Source organism: Garra rufa, chromosome 17 (assembly GCF_049309525.1).
Source record: "Garra rufa chromosome 17, GarRuf1.0, whole genome shotgun sequence".
Lineage (NCBI taxonomy): Eukaryota > Metazoa > Chordata > Actinopteri > Cypriniformes > Cyprinidae > Garra > Garra rufa.
Window position 1 is genome coordinate 2,331,872 of NC_133377.1, and position 21,781 is coordinate 2,353,652.

Here is a 21,781-nt window from a genome sequence, read left to right on the forward strand (position 1 = left end):
CTATAGTAAAACCATGGTTAATTTTGTGGTCACTATGGTCTTACTACAAAATACATAGTTAAACCATGGTTACCGTAGTAAAACCTTGGTTAAAAGGCACAGAAACACAGAAAGGATATTGGTAAAACAGTCTATGTGACATCAGTGGTTTAACCATATTTTTTTACGAAGCTACAAGAATCCTTTTTATGCACAAAGAAAACAAAAATAACTTTATTCAACAACTACTCTTCCATGTCTGTTGCTGTCTATGCAGGGTCAGAAAGCTCTCGGATTTCATCAAAAATATCTTAATTTGTGTTCGAAAGATGAAGGAAGATCTTAGGGGGTTGGAACAATGTGAGAGTGAGTAATTATGGAGAGAATTTTAATTTTGGGGTGAACTATCCCTTTAAGCTGTCTCAGCTTCTTCATTGCTTGTATCATTGTATCAAAGCAACTACAAGTCAAGAAGAAATTTAAATATTGTTAACATTAACATCATTATTTTCAGTAAAGCTGCTTTAAAACAGAATTTTCATTTTTGGGTGAACTATCCCTTTAATCAGCACAATCAGTTTACAGAAATATGTGACTAACACTAGGGGGAGTGTGCACCCATTTTATTGTTGTTCGCTGGGTCACCTGTGATGACATAAAGGTGACTAAAAGCTTCAGAAGTATCACACCTATAAGCATTCATCCACCTTTAAGTTGATCTACAGTTTGTTAATATCCCAAATCTAATATTTTCAAATTAGGTGGCCACACTTTTCTTTTTTTGGATGAAGTAATCAATATGTAATGTTCCATAAAGTATTGGAATAAACTCCTCGTAAATATATGCATACTTGGATTAAATAAACAATATTTAATGTTCCACAAAGTATTGGAATAAAGTCCTCGTAAAACGTCAACAGGCTCTTGCGCAAAGCTGACGCAGTCACCGCCTGACTCCTCCCTCTTCAGTTCATCTCAATTCAGTTTTCACTAAGCGGACGACAAATACGACTTCACCCTCACAGCGGTTACGGCTCTACGTGCACTTTCTCCGGGGTTTGCCAAGGGATTTCAATGTTTGGCCCGTTCGTTGTAAGTATCCCCTTATGATCACGCCTTGTGCCTATAATATACCAGGAAGACGTTAATAACGACTACCCTAGACGTTTTACCGTTTCTAGTGTAGCTGTGAAAGCTCTCGCTTCAACCGGTGAAGGAGCTCGCTGAGCTCGCGAGGGTGGCAGCCATTTGCCCGCGTACGTTTGAACGGAAACTCCATACTCGGCTGTTTTATTCGTTTTAACGTTTTTTTTTTCACTGTCAGAGACGGTTTGTCTGTCATTCCTATATTTGCTGTCGATAAATTACGGGTATGGGCTCCTCTTCAGGCTGCCCAACTGTCCTGCGCTGGCTAGCTGTTTGCTAGCGATCTCAACACCAACCAGAGACCGTGTCAAGAAGTTACTCAGACAGTTTATTTCCTGCTGTAGCGGTCATTTTGAAATTAAGATATATGGTTAATTCTGTGTGTGGATATAAAACACAATGGTCACTTGGTCGTTTTTCACCATTTGTCCGGCTGTGAGGGTCAGAGGGGGGAGATTGAATTGTTAGCCAGCCAGCGAGCTAATGTTATAACTGTCAGTTCAGTCAGATAACACTTTATCGTCTCACTCCAGAATGTTCCTGATTTCAGTGGTTCAATGGTTATGCAAAGCGTGGAAGATTAGAGTCATTTATTTTAGTTTCTTTTTAGTGTGCCACAAAATTCGCCACCCAAGCCTTGCCAGTTCACGACGTATATGTAATTAGTTTCTTCTTATTCACGTTTGCTTTATTTTAACTGTGAATGTGACTTGAAGTAGGGTCGACTCTTGTCTTTGATCATTCTCGTATTCACCACATGGTTAAACTGTAAACTGATGACCTAGCATTAGACCTGAACTGCGTAGTAAACTAGCTGGTAAGCCAATAGTATTGTCATGTCATGCTTGTCGAACAGATACCATGATGTATGCATGGACTCCGATTTGAACCGGTTTCCTAAACAAGATGCTTATTGATGGCATGACATGATCCAAAATGTGGTATTCAGGTGCCATGTGTAGTAATTGATGAGTCACTTGGCTTCATGCTCTACCTGTTCTCATCCTGCTTCTGTGTAATTAATACAATGAAACTGTACAGGTGTTGGTCAGTGGCTTATGCCTTGTTGTATTTGGGATGGACATGCAGGCATTCCTGCCAGAATCTGGAAGTTGTACAATTGCCAGGTGGGAACAAGTCAGGGCATGTTTGAGAGCTTGAGGTATCTGCATAATATAAGGAGTGATTCCACCTGACATGAGGGTTTAGCTTAGTCGCCTGTAGTGCTGAAGCTGTGACAAGGTTGCTTTTTATCGTTTTGACCTTACATTATCTATACTGACTTTGTGTGGGCTTATTTATTGAGAGATAATTGTATGTGTCTAAATATGATAATGCTGCAGTGTATTTCATCACTATATGACCAATGTTGTGTACATTGATGTTTTGTTGGTAGATGAACCTAACCAACAAACAAAATCTGTTTTATTTAGATCCTTCCTGTGAATTTTCTTAAGGAGGGTTTGCACTTACGTCACGATTTAGTTAGTTTCCTGGATGTGAGGCCATATTGATAATACAACAGTATGGATCACACAGTCATGGACTACTGTATATATTGTTCTGCTAACTTATGCTGTGTAAACCACAGAAAAAAATGTGTGGAAGCTGCTAAATCATATAGAGAAGGACGTAGTAAACAGGAAAGGGTGCAGTGTTTTGACAAACTAAAGTTAATAGCTGGTAAAGATACATGCAAGCAGTATTAATTAAGATATTAGCTTAATATTTCCCCTACCTGACCGGAAATAAGGCAGACAAACAAACACGAAACACCGATACTGAGTGTGACTGTGTATTTGAATTTGGTTTTGATTCATAAAAAAACGACTCATGAAAGTTACGATCATAAATCATACTATCACACTTACTACAATTCTATATGTATATAAACTAGAGGCCTTCTAAAGTTCAGATGAAGTTGAAATGTACTTTAATTGGAACTGTGTGTGAATTCCAGCTTCTTTATCTATTCTTCTGAACAGCTGATATTTTTTGTGTCCTTCCTTGCTTTGTTCACACTCCGAGCCTTATTGCTTAATTCTTTTTTTGATCAGATTTTTTTTTTTTTTTTGTATAGCTGTTCACATTTTAGTTTTAAATGTGGCCAGTATCAGATTTCCAGTGTGAAAAAGAACAATACAAACTGGCTTGCCAGGTTTTCACAATGAAATCTGCCCAATTCAGGGCTCGCAAAATTTCAAAATCTCTGGTAGCCCTTCAGGCATGTACTCTTCAGATTTCGGTAGCCAGAAAATTAATTTAAGATTTTTTTTTAAATATTAAAATCAGATAGGAGTCTAAATGTCAATCAAAAATATTTATGACCCTTTTTAAAAGCTGCAAAAGTAAAACAAACACAATATGAGTGGGGTTAGACAGTGTACGGTAATAGTAAGCCATAAAATGAAATGATTTACAGTTCAGATACAGGTTTTCACAAAATAGGAAATCTTATACAATGGCATTTCAGCCTTTATACCATTAAAAGGGATAAATCAAGTTTTTAGTTTATTATATTTATTTAAAACATAAATATTACTGCCTTAATTTTTTTTATAAGGCACATTAACTTCTTTCACAATTACAACTCTATGTGTTTGCTGCATAAAAACATGGGTCGATATATATTTGCAATAATCTGACCAGAAACAGCTGAAAAATGTATTGGAAATGCAAATTCATTCTCTGCCACGCTGAAATATTTTGGTTTCCTTAGTAACGGCTGTACACAAAGCTGCAACTCGCTCATTAACACTGTTTTATCAGGCATTATAGGTAAGTTGAAATAAAAATGCGAATGATGCGATTCTGAGGACAGTCGGTTCCCTTCAGATACATTCATATGTAGACATTCTAGGGATGGGCGATATGGCCTAAAATCCATATTGCGATATACATTGCAGCCTCTTGCGATAACGATATATATTGCGATATATAAATTATAATAGAACCATTTCAGAACAGGTTACATAGACCCTTAGGAAAGCCAAGCTGCAAATTTTTTTTTTTTTAAAGAAATAAAGAAACGTTGCATGTCGTTTTGAGAACATTTATTGTGCAAAAGCAAAACTGTAATTAAACAACACAATGTTGCAGATAAATAAACTAAATGTAGTGGTAGAACAGATTAGTCGTGTTACCTCTCTTAACTGGAACTTTTGCCCCACACACTCTACAGAGTATATTTTGCTGCTGCTCGTCGGACGGCTTAAAGCCAAACCACGTCCAAATAACAGATGTTGCACCCATGGCCGCTGCTGGCCAAATGGGTGCCCTAAGCAGAAATTTACTTTTGTGCCCCCTCTCCCAAATATTACAGAAGTAATAATAAAATAATAAAAAAACACCTACTATAGGGGCCAAAATAGAACTTTATTCAAATAAAAGTAAATATTAAATACATAAATAAATTGTATCATTTATAAATTACAATTGTAGCTCTACAGCAAAAAATACAAACTAAAATTACACTTTAAATAAAACAATTAAAAATGTGAAATCTCAATCAAATAAACCATAATAAACTGAAATAAAATCAACACCGTCATCTGCTGGAGCTTTCCAAAGTTCAAAATTTACAAAGGCACACTTCTGCTTTTTCTTGAGGCAAAGTCGTAAATGAGCTCTTCATATAATAAAGCCTTTGCTATTTGACAATAAAGCAGACAAGGATTATGATGTCCACATATTTTAGTTGAGGAAATGATAGGAAAGATTATGTGGATATTTTAATTAAATGTTTGGTCAATATTAAACTAGGAATTTGATCATGTAAGTGTAACAACTGCATTTACCAGGCCTTTGGTGCCCTTTTCAGGCATTTCTATTAAAATTGTAATGTAAACTGTTAATTTTGTATTAGATTATGTATTTTAACACTGTTATTTAATGACACTATATGGTCATTATTAATCAATAATCATAATTGCCATAATTGTTTTAATATAATGCATTTTAAGTCATTTTGTTTACTTAGATCTGCCTGTATTCATATTAAGAAAGATGCGTTAGTCGTGAAATTATTACCGACATTAAAACACATTATTAATGTCGACAGAATAATATAATATTTCACAGGATTATGAAAGTACCTGAAAGGGATGCACGGGCTTCATCTTGGGCTTTTTTTTTTCTTTCGTTTCTCGGCGCCGGAGTGTTGATGTCTCTTTCCAGGACCAGGTATATTGTTCATCAATTATTATCATCATTTTTGGCCAAATAGGCAGCCGTAAACAGAGGTGAGAGCGCGTTGCGGCGCAGATGCTGCGCGTCATCACGTGTGTTTACAAGACTAGTCTGCGTATAGGGAGCGGCGGTACTGGTTGCACCAGTCTTTTTCACGAGCTCCTCTGTTTCGCTGACGCTTTCAGCCATGTTTATTCAAGATGATGCGTTGCAGCCGGCTGCAGCTCGTTACTGTAAATTTCGCGGGTAGATTGCGTCATCAAACATGCATTATCGCGATAGTGCAATAGAATTAGAATCTCTATCGTAGGCCAATTTTGTATCGTTTATATCGCATATCGTTTATATCGCCCATTACTAAGACATTCGTGCCGCGTTTTGACTTTGAAATGTGCATATTTTTTCAGTGATATCGTGTTTTGAAGTTTACTCCAGCCGCGATTCTTATGGTCTTAAATTTGATACAACTAAATTGAGGAAGCCCTCAGGAGCCCTCTTCTTTAAGATAGCTTGTCGGGCAGGCCAGTGAAACATTTCCCAATTAGAAAACACACTAGCCCCAGGACGTTGGGCTAGCAATTTTGCAAGCCCTGCAAATGCTTTTCAAAATGAGTCCAAAACTAGCCCAATTGCATTCCGAAAGGTAAATATCACATTAGTGGAGTTGCTTCAACCGACGGAGTTGAAAAACAACCTGTGGCAACAGTAGAAAAAGTATCCCAATTCTGCAGGAAAAATGTGGACTTGGCAACACTTGCACAGTTCACTGTGATAGGGAATTAAACACAGAGGATAACTAGGCGATTATGCGTTCATTTGTAGTGTGATCTGCTGCAGAAGCCAGCAAAATTATGCGCTGGCAATATGAAAAATAAAAACAAGGATGTGACAGAAGAGCAGAGTTTTGAAATCGATGAAACAAGCCCTCATTTTGCTTATAGAGATGTCACTGAAATACTTAAGTACATGAGAAATAACACATCGCTAGGGCTGTCGCGATAACCGCAATATCGCAATACCGCGCTATTGACGTGCATAACCGCAGAGGAATGCAACAACCGCAGCAACCGCGATATTTGCCTGTTTTCTTTTTTCCTAAGGATTTGCCCTTCTCACTGAATGCCTGTGTGCTGAATATTAAATTAGTAATAAGTTAGTAATGATAACATAATGTGTTTATTATGAGGCTCAGTAGATATGCACTTAAAGGTTGTATCAGCGATTTCTAGCCTGAAACATAAAGTGTCAAATTCAGCTGACCTTTCATCACGATCCGCTCGCTGCCTGCCCCATAAATTGTCTGTGAAGAAACCGCGTCTCTCTTGTCAGCCTAGGGTCCGAGATATGCCAAAAAAAACAATCGGCGCTATCAACTATTCCACAGATAAACAAACAGTGTTCCAACCAATCAGCGTCAGGGGTTTGGTGTTGTGGACTTTCGCTCCGCCTCCCTCACATCCCTGCACCAGTAGGAAAGTCCACAACAACTACACGTTCAAAATGTGGGTGAATGCACTCAAATCTCCATCACATGCGTTCAGCTGGAGCGTTCAGAGGTGTAAATCACTGGCAAGCTACGCCAAATCACGCTCTAAATTGAATGCGATTTTGAGCGCGATTTGGCGTAGCTTGTCAGTGATTTACGTCTCTGTGTATTAATTGCCGCTCCAGCTGAACTCACGTGATGGAGATTTACTACTAATCAAAGTAACCGACTTCATTGACTAAACACGCCTCACAAAATCGTGCGATTAATCGTGCAGCCCTAATACAGACTCAAATACAGGACTGCTGCATGAACATGGCCACATTAGGTAGACCTTCAGCATGGTGCTGTTTTCGCTCCAGAGACTTTGTGTTTTAGTCTGCTGAAACCTTTCTCATTATTAACTAATGTAGACTGTGTCATATAAAGGCCTGATAGCCTTTCAAAATTCTAAAGTACAAACATGCATTTTGATCCGCATTAGGCCTGTTTAGACCATATTTATAGCTTGTTTGGCATTTTGGATGAACAGAGCTGTCAGTAGCCACTCTTACTGGGCAGCATGTTAAATGTCACTGGTAGCAGTAGTTCACAGCTTGTTAACAAACATGGATCGAGTTGTGCCTCACAGCAGGCTCTCCTAAAACATCTACACAACTGGCAACAGCATGACTCCCATTCCTCCCACTGTCTTTTCAGCTTGTCTGCTTAAATATTAAAGGAGTTGTCGTAGCCTTTGAGCCGGCATTGCAAGAGCAGCAGGAGCGCTGCTAACCCTTGATGAATGAGCACGGTGCTCTCCACAGTCTCATCCTGACCTGACAGACATCTGCTCCCTCTGCATGGCTTCCATAGAAGCTGCATGATGTGGCCTTTGAGAAGACAGTCAATCTTCAAGATGCCTGTGTTGAATAACATGAACTGTCTGTCTCTTGTTTGAGTCATTGTATTAAGTTTACAGTCACAGTGGTGTAAGCATCAGCTTGACAGGAAGTGGGCAGGTTTGTGGCGGCATTTACAAGAGTCCCCACCCTCTTAGCGGAGTTTCCACTGAGCTGCTGCTTGTCTTCTTTCAGCGCTTCTTCAAAACACTAATATGGTGGTTGGTGGTGACATTGTTTTTTTGGACCTTATTTTGTAGGAATGCACCGATCATGATTTTTCATGGCCGATTCCGATACCGATTTTTTTTTTACAAGCAAGCTGGCCGATTCCGATACCGATTTTTTTTACAAGCAAGCTGGCCGATTCCGATACCGATTTTTTTTACAAGCAAGCTGGCCGATTCCGATACCGATTTTTTTTTTACAAGCAAGCTGGCCGATTCCGATACCGATTTTTTTTACAAGCAAGCTGGCCGATTCCGATACCGATTTTTTTTACAAGCAAGCTGGCCGATTCCGATACCGATTTCCGATTTTTTTCAAAAACAAGAAGTTATGCAAGTAAACCACATATACAACATGTTTATTTAGTATTTAACAGGCCAAACTGGCTTTGGCTATTGAATCAATAGCATCTGACATCTGAAATTAAATAAATAAAAAAAATATAAAATTAAATACAGTTTAATAAGTAAAACATGCTTTTAGTAAAGTAAAACAGTAAGCCAACAGGCATTTTAATGTAAAATAATAATAATCATTCTTAACAGAACAGACTTTTATTTTTGGCTTTTCAAAAGTAAAGTAATGCTTGTTTTTGTTTTTGTTTTACAAAAATGAAGCATCTCAGCTTTGTCACAAGTGAGTCTGTTTCTTTTTTCATCTGTCACGTGAGAAGCTGAGCTGAACAAACGTTCGCTGTCTGCGCTTGTGCAGGGCGAGGACAGGTACGCTTGCGCAACTTTAGCGAGCACAGGAAAGTGGCTGTCCTTTACAGACATTGCAGATTGCAATCTTCACGTCCTGCTCACAGATTTCGAAAAACCTCCACACAAGTGACATGTTTCTGAATGAATTGAATGCCGTGGCCTGCGTACACCCTTCCGGAAAAAAAACGGCCGGGATAAAAACGAAAACCGTCCGGTTGCCGATCACGCGTCCGATTTATGGCCGGTCAACCGGTGCATCCCTATTATTTTGCACATTAGTTTCATCAGGCATTGTTGCAACTTGAGTTGCACCAGCTGATAAAGAGTATGCTTTATTTATGGCTATCTTTTTTGTGAAGGACTAAAACAGTTTGTAAATCTAAGGATTTTTTTTTAATTAAGATGCAGTTTTGGCTTACAAGTTTTAAGAAATCAGATTACAAAGCTGATACTGAAGCACTTATGCAGTGGTGGTTGCGTTTGCCTAATTTAGTCATTTCACTACATCTCTAACTTGACCACAGGCAGTTGCAAGATGCATTTGCTCTTGTAATGCTTATACTGTTTCCGAAGCATCACTGCTATCTCTTGTTCTTTTTTTTTTTAATCTAATTGTTTGACATATGACTGGGAAGATAAAAGCAGCAGGTGCATGAAACCTATAGCCTACCTTATTAAATTCATTCCCTTTTAAAATGGTTTCCTGTTTTTGAGGAACATTGTGACTATGGCAAAGCGCAACACAAGAATGATGATGGCTTCTGGCTTTACCTTATTGCCTTGTCTGTAGAGTGAGATTAGCACTGCACTGAGCCCCTGGCTTTGGCAGCAGATTTCTGTCTTTCCAGCACACTGCTGTCTTTTTCATGCACAGTTTCATACCACCTGCTTTTGGCATAAAAAACGTTAGACCCCTGCTTTGTGTCTGGAGCAGGGAGCTGACCGACTGTGATTTTATGGCTTATCAAACTACTTTGATGCAGTCAGAAACAACACAATATTTTGTCACAGTATAGCTGTTGACCTGTCAGCTTTGCTGTACCTGTGTTACAGCATGCAGATTCACAAATTAGATTCTGTGTATAGACAGGCCTGTCTATTGTGTTCTGAGACTGATGTAAACAGCCACGGTTTTTACCTGCATTTCTTTGCTTTCTACTTTGCAAAAGTTATATTGTCAAATTCTTTACCATGTAGCTGAATGTATATAGTTTATATAACACTTCTCATAACCAAGTAGAGGATTGTACTAGTAGTGCCCTATGAAATCTGTTTTAGACCTTGTTTACACTAGTGTTTTCGCTATAAAACGGTGTTTTAAAATGAAAACAATCCTCGTCAACACTGGCTTTCACTGCGTTTTAGAAGCAATCTCCATCCACACTACACAAACGCATATCACATGACTATTCATAATGAACATTGTTATTATTTACATGGCCGTCAAGGATAACCCGAGCGAATGTGGGCAGCCATGCCATCATTTTCAAAAATGTCCGTTTTGGTTTGTTTACACTAAAATGCAACCCCAGAGTTTTCAGACTAAAACGGGGTCTGCAGCGTTTTTGAAAGTTTCTGTTTTCGAGGGTTGAAAACGCCAGAGTAGTATAAACGACAGGCGTAACCATAGCAATGTGTATTAAAATGTTTAACTGTTGTAATGGTTAAATGTAAAAATATTTATCAAAAAGCATGTATAATAAATTGGTATCATGAAACTCAAACAATTTAACAGCAATTTATTAAACATTTAACAAAATAAAAAATTGTTGTTGTTTATATAAATTTAGTTTATTTTTACCAAATATTTTCCATAAATGTTCCCAGTTCCATTTTAATGGTTTCATTAAATTTTAATTAAAACATCTCTAATTAACTGCTTTATCAAAGATACTTTATAATTATCTTTCTTTTTTCTTTTTTTTCCAGAAATACTGTTCACTTGCATTTTTCAGGTAAATAAATTCTGGTAAATATTTTTCGTGTAAATGGAAAAAATAATAATTTTTAAATGTTTTAATAATATTTTTATTATTAGTAGTAGTACTTACATTAGGTAACATTACATCAAATAAATTTCTGTCACAGTTTCAACTTAAAAACTAACCTTTATTTTGATAGTTTGCAGTGAAGACATTTACGTTTCTGTTGATTTATTTGTAGAAAAATTTCTTTTTGCAAATGTGGGCTGGTCAAACGTCATCGGTGCTGTATTATGATGCATATATATATATATACAAAGCATTTATCCATGGTGAGTAAATGAATCTATGATTCAGTGAGCACTTCTTTAGTGCTCTTTTGAGAGACTGGTGAGGAATGCAGACAGACGGGCCTCAAGAATGTGTGTGGCATTCAGTGTGTACCTCAGGTGCATTTATAGGCCACTAAGTATGCTTTACACAGATTTTTATTTCTGGCCTTTGAGATAAAGTGTGTCATATTCTAAATTAGAAAGTCCTGTTTAAACAGCTAAATAGCTACTTCAACTTGATGACCCTATGGTCCATTGGTTATTTTATGCCCTTTGTCTTTTGTTAGTTTCTGCATGGTGTGGTTCAGACATGTTAATTATGTGACACTGAGCTATTCTGACTTTTCCTCTTAGCAACCTAAAAACACCTGGAGAGATAGGCCATTTATACTCAAATGTGTTATCCTGTCTCGATGCAGAACCCATATTTCCTCTGCTTTTCTGAGAATGGCACCAGTGGCCTCTTTAATGTTTATTAATACCCAGAATTCACTCTTGAGTAGCTCTGCTCTACCTGGCTGAAAGAGCGAAGTTCATCCTCTGTGTCCAGTTTTTCACGTGTAACATGACATCTTGACCTTCCAGTGAAATTAGGTGTAAAATCCTAGTGAATTTTGTCAGTTCTTGGTTGGATATTTACCTGAGGAGCCATCTATTGTTTAAAGAAAAATAGTAATCTTTTAACCCAAGTCTTTAGATGTATGTAGAGCTTAGTTATACAGCTTTTTTATAGGAAATAATGCTTTTTGTTTAGCAGGATGCTTTAAATTGATCCAAAGTAATGATAAAGACATTTATAATGTTACAAATGTTGCAAAAGATTTCTATTTCAGATGAATGCTGTTTTCAGATGAAGCAGCACTTTAGAATATCAGAATGATTTCTGAAGGACCATGTGACTGGAGAAATGATGCTAAAAATTCAGCTTCAAATCACAGGAATAGGGCTGGACGATAAATCGAACGATATTGTGAGGCGCGTTTAGTCAATGAAGCGGTACTTTGATTAGTAGTAAATCTCCATCACGTGCGTTCCGCTCCGGTTCCCCTGGAGCGACAATTAATACACAGAGACGTAAATCTCTGACAAGCTACGCCAAATCACGCTCAAAATCGCATTCGATTCGCATTCGATTTTGAGCGCGATTTGGCGTAGCTTGTCAGAGATTTACATTTTTTCAATTTTTTTTACAATTTTTCAAATGATCGGCCTGGATCGGTGACCGGCCGGTCAATTTCTCCTCTTGCCGATTCCTAGCCGATCCTTTTATTGCCAGCGGCGCATGCAATGACGTCACAGTCACGCGCGCGCACACTCACAGTCGTGTGTAAACATGTCGTTGGTGTGAGTGAAGATGACACAAAGATCGCAATTTATAACATTTATAAGGGCAAAATACGACGTGAGGGAACAACAATATAAACATTCGTAACAACAAACCTATTAAGACACTTCCATCATCAAAACCATCACTCAGCTGAATATGCCCAGTTTGAAAAGGGGAAAGTGGCTAAAGTTAGCACTCCGAGTCAGCCAAAGCCTCGAAGGAGAGTGCTTGTTTAGCTTGTCTGGACATGTGGTAGATCGCGCCCCCCGCTCTGCATATTTTGCATGTCTCTCTTAGATTCAGATGATCAGCTTGTTAGAAGTAAGCTCCGCAAATGAACTGTGTTCCGATTGACATGGTGCATAGTGTTCATTGCTCCCTATACTCCCTGAGCAGGGGAAATCTGTTGACGTTTACTACACTTTCATTCATTCACATATTTACGCTGTGTCACCGCAGACAGCGTCTTTGCACACTAATAGTTCTCAGCGAGCTTATATGTTTTATTTGAAGTAGGGCTGCAACAACGAATCGATAAAATCGATAAAAATCGATTACTAAAAGCGTTGGCAACGAATTTCATAATCGATTCGTTGTGTCGCGCGACGCAGAGACATTTGGTTGTTATTATATATATTTAAAAAAAAAATGAGCGCAGAGCGGAGTGGACACATTCGGTCTCTCTCCCGCACTGATGCCAGCAGAGTTCGGCGCCTCATAAGCTGTGTTTCCATCCAAAAATGCGAATTTAACTTATGCGCAAAACTGGAACATTTGAGCATAAAGCACCGTTTCTACATTATATATATATATGCTGCCCCGATTTATATCAAACATGTCTTTCACAGCAGCCAATGCTTGATCGCAAAACAGCTGGTGTACGGGTCGTTGGATAGTGGAGATGGAGAAAACTACTTCTATAGTTTTTGTAACACTGTCTGTCTGTATAATGTGTCGAAAACATACCACAACCGTAAGGAGAAAGAGGAGCTCTGCTGAGGTGAAATCGTCTCAGTTTTGAATAGGGCTGTGACGGTGGCACGTTGTTTTTTTATATATAGCCTACACTTCAGTCAGCGAACAAGCAGCCTAAAAACGCTAAAATAAATCAAAGAAATAATATATTTAATTAAGAAAGTAGCCTAAGAATATTATATAGGTTATTAAACAAACATTCCTTGTAAAAATGTCCGACAGCTCATCAATTTTTGGCCGACTGAATTTCCAGTCCAACTGTCTTTTTTTCTCTTTCTCTTCCTCATTACACAGCTGCTGATTTTAATAGCAAAGTGATTACATTTATTTTCGTTCCTTTAGTTTATAAAGTTAATTTAGAGATATATTTGGAACACTTTTTGTTTGTTAAATTCAAGTTTTTGTTTTTTAAAGTTATACCTAGCAAACAGCGGCAGACAGATCAAAAGCCTGCTTAATTCATCGCGATTTAAATCCATTGATATAAAAAACTTAAAACATATCACAATATTAGTTTAATCATTCAATCAATATAAATCCAAAGTTTGTGCGGAGAGAAGCGCGCTTTGCAGCGCATGGAGACGCCAGTGCAATGTGGAATTTCTTTTTTGCTCATAAAGGTAAGAGTAATTTACCACCGGGGTCGGAACTGTAAAGGGTCTACCTTAGTTTGTGTGTACTAACAGTATCAACAAAATGTGCTCTTAAAGAAAACAAACAGAATACGCTTGATATCTTTGGTTTAAACAGGAGCGCTTCACAATAATTAACCGAAACCCAGGTAATTGCCTCACAAACACAATATCTATAGAAAGCTTTAAATTATTATTTTACTATAAAACGAAATAATTAAAATCGAAAACAAAACTCTTTCATTAGCTAATCCATAAAAATGCATTAGGCATTAATGAGCAGATGGCAGGATCGTCAATTTCATCTTTGCAACACTGAATCAGAAAATACTAGTTTATTAATAAGTAATTCGAATATTTTCTTAATTTTTGCCTTGACACATTCATGGTAATTACTTTTGCTGGGGCTTTGAGGCCAGTTTTGCGTGCATTTGAATGCGGAACTCTTCCAGCTGGTCGCTGCTGATGGCAGGACACTAAACACCGCCATGGCAGAATGAATGTAGCAGAAAGTTAGTCAAGTTATCCCGTTCCAGCGTGCAAAGTCACATGACTTTTTTAATGCGCACTGAGGAATTTAATTTGAGAGGCTTCTTGATGGGACATGCAGCATGTACACCACAGCAATCCGCTGTCTTGACGGATAGTAATTTTAGTTTATTTAGTCTATATTTGGCAGATGTAAAGCATACATGTGTATGTTTTTTGTGTTAGTCCATTTTTATTTTATTATTATTATTATAACAGTTCAAGGAGCAACATGTTCGTGCACTTTCTAAAGATTTTAGTTCTGTTTTTGAATAAAGGGTTGTAAATCCCTTGGTTTTTTTTATCCGATTCATCGATTAATCGAAAAAATAATCGACAGATTAATCGATTATTAAAATAATCGTTAGTTGCAGCCCTAATTTGAAGGTAATTAAAGCATGCGTGACGTGAATTTAAATTGTATTTATTTACAGATGCATTTATGTCACACTTCTCTAGTAAGTTTCATCTGTGTGTGAAGATGCTGTATGCGGTGGCCGATTTTTCAGTAAGTGTGACCTGCCGATTCCGATTTTTGCCGATTCCGATTTTTTAAGAACTGTAATGAAAGCATGGGTCTATACAGAAATATTTTCATTAATTACATTTATTTTATAATAAAATACATTTTAAACATTACAGGATCTTCTTAAAACAAAATAACTTTAACAACAAAATAGTGTTTTGTGCCTTTGAAAAAGGTATAAAATTAGTTCCTGTAACTAACATAGTATATAGTTATACTAGCAAAAATCTTTTCCTCAATGTTTTTTTTATTTTATAATAAAAGAAATGTATAAACATTACAGCATCTTCTCATATTAAAGTAACTTTAACAAAATAAAGTGCTCTGAGCCTTGAAAACATTAGAAATAAAATATAAGTAACAAAGCAGGCATACAAAAATCTACTTTTCTTCAATTAATTTTATATGGATTTTTTTTAAAACATTAATTACAGGATCGTCTCACAACAATAACTTTAAAGGAGAACTCCGGTGTGATATTGACCTAAAGTGTATTGAATCATGATACCGAGTGTGAACGTACCTTGCATATCTCATCTCGTCTTATCAGGTTATCAACTTATCAGGTTGTAGTTTCCTTCGTGCTCGACACTCGACTTATCGTGCCTAAATTCAAGATGGCGGCGACCGGATTTTGTCTTGCAGGTACTGTCTGTATAAAGCTTCTTGTAAATAAACTACCGGTGCTTTTTCTGAGTTCTCAATGTCTCGTTTTAAATGTCAGGGCCCTTGGAAGTCTACCAATGAAGTGTGGAGCTACTTTGTGCCTCGTAAATGGCGTAAAACAGTGATTTATTTACATGGCTATTCCGATGCCCTATTGACTCTCATTGACAACCTGTTGTGAGCATCGGCTAACTGACCCCAGATTTCGGACAGCAGTGGACAAGACGAGATGAGATATGCAAGGTACGTTCACACTCGGTATCATGATTCAATACCCTTTAGGTCAATATCACACCGGAGTTCTCCTTTAATAACAAAAAGTGCACTGTGTCTTCAAACAGGTAGAAATACCAATGCTAGTACTAAGTGCTATTACTTGAGCATTAATAGCAAATTTTTCTTGATAAAGAGAAGCATTTCTGCCTTGTCACCAGTTAATCCAGCGGTACTACACTTCGGAACATTCATTCACATATTTGCGCTACACCACCGCATACAGCGTCTTCATACACAGATGAAACTTACTAGAGAGGGGTAACATAAATGCATCTGTAAATAAATACAAATTAAATTCACGTCGCGCACGCTTAAATTACCTTCAAATGGAACATATATGCTCGCTTCGAACTATTAGTGTGTGAAGACGCTGTATGCAGGTGCAGCGCAAATATGTGAATGAATGAAAGTGTAGTAAACGTCAACGGATATCCCCTGCTCAGGGAGTAGGGAGCAATGAACACTGGGCAGGGACCATGTCAATCGGAACACAGTTCATTCACGGAGCTTACTTCTAACGAGCGGGTTATCTGAATCAGGTGTGTTAACTAAGAGAGACATGCAAAATCTGCAGAGCGGGCGCACAATCTACCACATGTCCATGGCCTTATAAATGTTGGCCTTATAAATGTTACAAACTGCGATCTTTGTGTCATCTTCATTCACACCAAAGACATGTTTACACGTGACTGTGAGTGTGCGTGCGCGTGGCTGTGACGTAATTTCATGCGGCGCTGGCAATAAAAGGATCGGCTAGGAATCGGCAAGAGGAGAAATTGACCGGCCGGTCACCGATCCGGGCTGATCATGCAAAAAATCGTCCGATTCCGATCACTAGCCGATCAATCGGTGCATCTCTACTGTAATGTTTATTCATTTCTTTTATTATTCTTTCATAATAAAATAAAAAAAAAATTACATTGAGGAAAAGATTTTTGTTAGTATAACTATACTATGTTAGTTACAGGACCTAATTTTATACCTTTTTCGAAGGCACAAAGCACTTTTTGTTGTTGTTAAAGTTATTTTGCTGTAAGAAGTTCATGTAATGTTTAATAATTTATTTTATTATAAAATAAATTTAATTAAAGAAAATATTTCTGTATATGCTTTCATTACAGTTCTTAAAAAAAAAAATCGGAATCGGCAAAAATCGGTATCGGCAGATCACATGTACTGAAAAATCGGAATCAGCCAAGAAAATTGCAATCGGTGTATCTCTACTCACAATATCATTCGATTTATCGTCCAGCCCTACACAGGAATAAATTACATTTTAAAATATATTCGAATAGAAAAATGTTATTTTAAATAGTTAAAAAAATCTAAGTTTTTTGCTGTACTTTGGATCAAATAAATGCAGGCATTAAAAATCTTACTGTACAAAAACTTTTGACTTGGTAGCGTATAATGTCAACTATTTTTTTTTCCCAGAAACGTAATAGCCGAGTAAAAGGTGCATTTAGGGCATCAGCATATTTACAGTGTTGCTCAGTTGTATATTCCTGACAAAATCATTGTGAATATTCAATGAATTGCTCAGCCCTTCCTGTACATTATCAGCTGAACAACATTTTACTACTCTTTATGGCAGTGCCAGCAATACAGTTACACCAGCCCAGCCAAACCCCTTTTTCTGATCTCACGAGAGTGTCAACAGACTCACCTTTTTCATCTGTACTGTCCTGGAATGCAGCAAACAAAGCTGTGAAACTCATTGGTGGTTTCAGTTCAGGGAATTTAATTCACAAGCAGTTGTTGCTTATTACAATCATCAGTAAAGGAATGTGTACCTCCTTTCAAATGTGTACATTTGTGGTGGCTCAACTTGATCTAACTTGCTTTTTCCTCTTACGCTCCATACCATTTTAATTAAGCATCTTGGCAGCTGTTGAGATAAGACTGCTTGCGGCATGGCCTGTGGAAACCTGCGTGACTCTGTATATAAACCTTTCTAGAGCTTGTGTTAAGTTTATTGCTTGTGGTATTTGCCACAGATCATTCCCGTCCTGCTTAGGATGGACTTCAGCTTATCTTCTCTTATCTAGATTGAGCATTCAGGCACTTGCGTTTTGAGTTGCCGCTGAACTTTAACACGCGGCCTCTGCTATTGGTCATGCCAGCAAGTCGTGCACATCTGAGCAGGTGTATCCTCACAGTTAGCTCCCTCACTGCTTATCTTCTGCATACTCAGTAGTGGAAAAGATATACAGAGTGTGTAGCGGTGTGTGTTTGAAGCTGCGGAGGTTCTAGTGAGAGTGAGATGACAAGTGAAGCCTTTGCGCTTTTGTGGTAAAGAGTGGCAAATGGTAACCTTACACACACTCATGTTCTCATGCAGTATGATTAGTATGCTGCTGTTTTCTCTTTGACGGAAGTAGCAATGGATGGCAAATCTCCAAGGAATCCTTGTCACCTGAGGGACATTTTTCTTATGCTTGCATGCTTCCGTTCTGTGTTTTTGGGGTGGGACTAGCATGCATCATTGGTGTCAGGGGAGCTTTTCTGTGAATTGTTGATGCATGGGTGGTTGTTTGCTCTCAGCGGGGTGGAGTGCATATGTGTGCGCCAGTTATGTTAAAACTGTGTCTTGATGAGATGCTTGGTTGAACATGACACTGTCTGTGTTGCGGGAAAGAGTCTGACTGGAAAGTGTGTGGCTGCATTTATTTGACCAGAAATGCAGTAAAAACACTATTGTGAAATAATACAGTTTAAAATAACTTTTCTATTTGAATAGTTTAAAATGTGGGTTATTCCTGTTATGTCAAAAAAAAATTAAGCATCATTACTCCAGTCTTCAATGTCACATGATTCTTCAGAAATGATTCTAACATGCTGATTTAGTGCTCAAGAAACATGTTTGATTCTGCTTTTTTATTTATTTATTTATTTATTTATTTATTTTTAGATCATCTATTTTGTTTGTCTTGAATAATTACTGGAAAAAATGTGACGCAATATTTACTTATTTGAGATATACTTGAAGGCTACACGCAGTTTCTGTGGCCTAATATAACCCTAGTGTGCGATATAGCCAGTGGTTTGAGCAAAGCGTGAGCTGGCACAGCTCTTATCTTTGGTTCTCTCTGGAATGGATCGCTCTCTCCGTCCCTCAGCCCAAGGCCTGTGATCTCACAGAGTCATCCTCTGACAGCTCTGAAGGAGAGAAGAAAGCCTTGCAACTGACTCTTATACAGGTTGAGCTTTGGGTCAGTAGCTCAGACTGAACTCCTATGTACTGTACACTATAGTCAAAAGTTTTTGAACAGTAAGTTTTTAATGTTTTTTTTTAGTGGTGGGCCGTTATCGGCATTAACGTGCTGCGTTAACGTGAGACTCTTATCGGGCGATAAAAAAAATATCGCCGTTAATCTATTCTCAAAGTTGGGTTGGGAGCTGGGTCTATACTACGCAAGCTATGATGACTTTCACCTTGATAGTTTAGCGTGGATGTATACCTAGCCGAATTGCACTGTAGGGAGTGAGAACGTGTCTTCGAACCTGTGTGTATGCCTACTGTGAAATGACCACATCAAACGAGACGTGCTAACATGGATGCAGCTATGAAGCCGCCGGGTTTGCTTCAGGGCAGGTGCGTTGCTAGACCCTTTTTACTGGGGCACGTGCCCAATTTAATTTACTTTGATAAACCCGAAATAAAGACATTAAACTATATGAAAAAACTGAATTGACACTTCTAAAAGCAACGCAGTTTAACCGGAGTCTATGCACGCAGATATCCATGCCCGTGCGCGTCTGTGTATTTAACTGCTACGCACACGTCGTGCAGCCTTTAACGCAGAAGTACATGCAGTGTAGGAATAGTTGGTTGCACAAGCTTGTATAATTAATTGTGTTGTAAATGCAATTGTCAAGCAGTTTGTGATGCATTTTGGAAACAGGAGATGAGCCCCTGGTCTAATGCGCCACCTGGCTTGAGAAACTCGTTCTCAAAGACTTACTTTTAGTCATTATTTGGGTAGCACACATATTCTGAATTAGAGTGCGGATCGGGCCGCATTTTTCTGTCCGAGCCCGGCCCGCGTCCGACAGAGCAGTAACCGAGCCCGACCCGAACCCGACAGGCATTAAGATATTTATGTCCGAGCCCGATCCCAGCCCGACACAGTTAAAATCTTTTTTTTTTTCTCATACTAATGACACGTGCAGTTTTTTGTGTGGAAAGCCCGCTTTTATTAAGCAACTGTAGGAAGGCGTTCGGAAATGTCAACAGATGAGAGCATCAGTGCACACGGGGCAAAAAGCGCTGTTATAACACAGGGGCACTATCGCGCTGATGTAACCGAGCCCGACCCGAACCCGAGCATCCTTTCTAAATATCTGTCCGAACCCGGCCCGGCCCGTCGGGTTCCGTCGGGTACCGTCGGGCTCGGCTCGGGTATCCATCCTCTATTCTGAATGCCTTCGGCAGAATTCAGATTAGCCATTTTAATCTAGATTAATTCCAAAATTACAGTGAGATTAATCTAGATTTTAAAAAATTAATCTATGCCCACCACTAGGGCTGGACAATATATCGAACGATATTGTGAGGCGCGTTTAGTCAATGAAGCCGGTGCTTTGATTAGTAGTAAATCTCCATCACGTGCGTTCCGCTCCGGTTCCGCTGGAGCGGCAATTAATACACAGAGACGTAAATCTCTGACAAGCTACGCCATATCGAGCTCAATATCGCATTCGATATTAAGCTCGATTTGGCGTAGCTTGTCAGAGATTTACGTCATTACTCCAATGCATCATTACTCCAGTCACATGATCCTTCAGAAATCATTTTAGTATTCTGGTTTGTTGCTCAAAAACATGTATTATTATTATTATTATGTTGAAAACAGCTGATTTTTTTTTTCAGGTTTCTTTGTTGAATAGACATTTCAGATGAAAAGCATTTATCTGAAAAAGAAATCTTTTGTAACATTATAAATGTCTTTATCATTAAATTTTGATCAATTTAAAAAAAAAATGTATTTCTATAATTTCTTTCACAAAAAATGTTATACTAACTTTAAGCTTTTGAATGGTATAGTGAAGGGATGGGCATTTTAAGCAAAAATACTATTCGATAATCGCAGGGTATTATTCGATTATTATTTCGCACCCCTCCCGCGCATGCACGTCCATACATAAACAGAGAGAGGACACGAGACCATTCACGCTTTCAGTATGTATGATAACAAACTGTTTAATTCATTTGAGAATCTGTCTTAACAAATCTGTCTTAACATAAGCCATTAAATGGTTGTAATGTATGATTGCTGAAATATTAATATAATAAATAAACATAAACGAATTATGGCACTTATTAACGTAACAGTCCATCGATTAGCATTCAGCTGCTCATAAGCCAAGACATTTCTGTTTTAAAAATGAGCATGAACATTCATAGCATTTAAATTAAAAAAAAAAAAAAAAAACATTTGATTAGTTAATCCATGAATATTAGGCTTAAAACATTGCGCGCTAAAACATATTGTGAACACCCTGAATAACGGTACTTATATGAATATTAATTTTAATATAATAATAACCTATATAGTGTTTTTATTTTTTTTTTAAATGAACATTTCCACACGATCGGGATAAAGACGGGGGCGCAATCTGTTCACAATATGTTTCCATCCAAAAATGCGAATATATGCGCAAACTGGAACATGGTAATTGCGCATAAATCATCGTTTCTATACAACGAGACAGAGAGAAGAAAATCGTCACTTCCTGATAAACTAAATAGCACTAGGAAAAGCAACTGAAAACAATAATTTTCTTATAGATAATAAATTGGTTGCACCTCAGGGCGAGCAGTAGGGATGTGACCGTAAGGAAATTTTCCCACCGGTCACCGTGTGACAACAGGTAATACCGGTAACACCGAGAGGAAATGCTGGGGATAGTTCGTTAGAGTTTTCCCTCGTTCCCACGCTTTTCTTTGATTTTAAATGGCTTTAAATAGACCGTGAGCATTTT

The 21,781-nt window shown here is 38.0% G+C and overlaps 1 protein-coding gene across 1 annotated transcript in view; it reads left to right on the top strand.

The window, feature by feature from the left end:
* Positions 1 to 957: 957 nt before the first annotated feature.
* ptp4a2b (protein tyrosine phosphatase 4A2b) overlaps positions 958 to 21,781 on the top strand; it is a 41,004-nt gene continuing 20,180 nt past the window's right edge. Inside the window, exon 1 of the mRNA XM_073821667.1 lies at positions 958 to 1,071. The gene's annotated coding sequence lies outside the window, so the exon portion shown is untranslated. The remainder of the gene's footprint in view (positions 1,072 to 21,781) is intronic.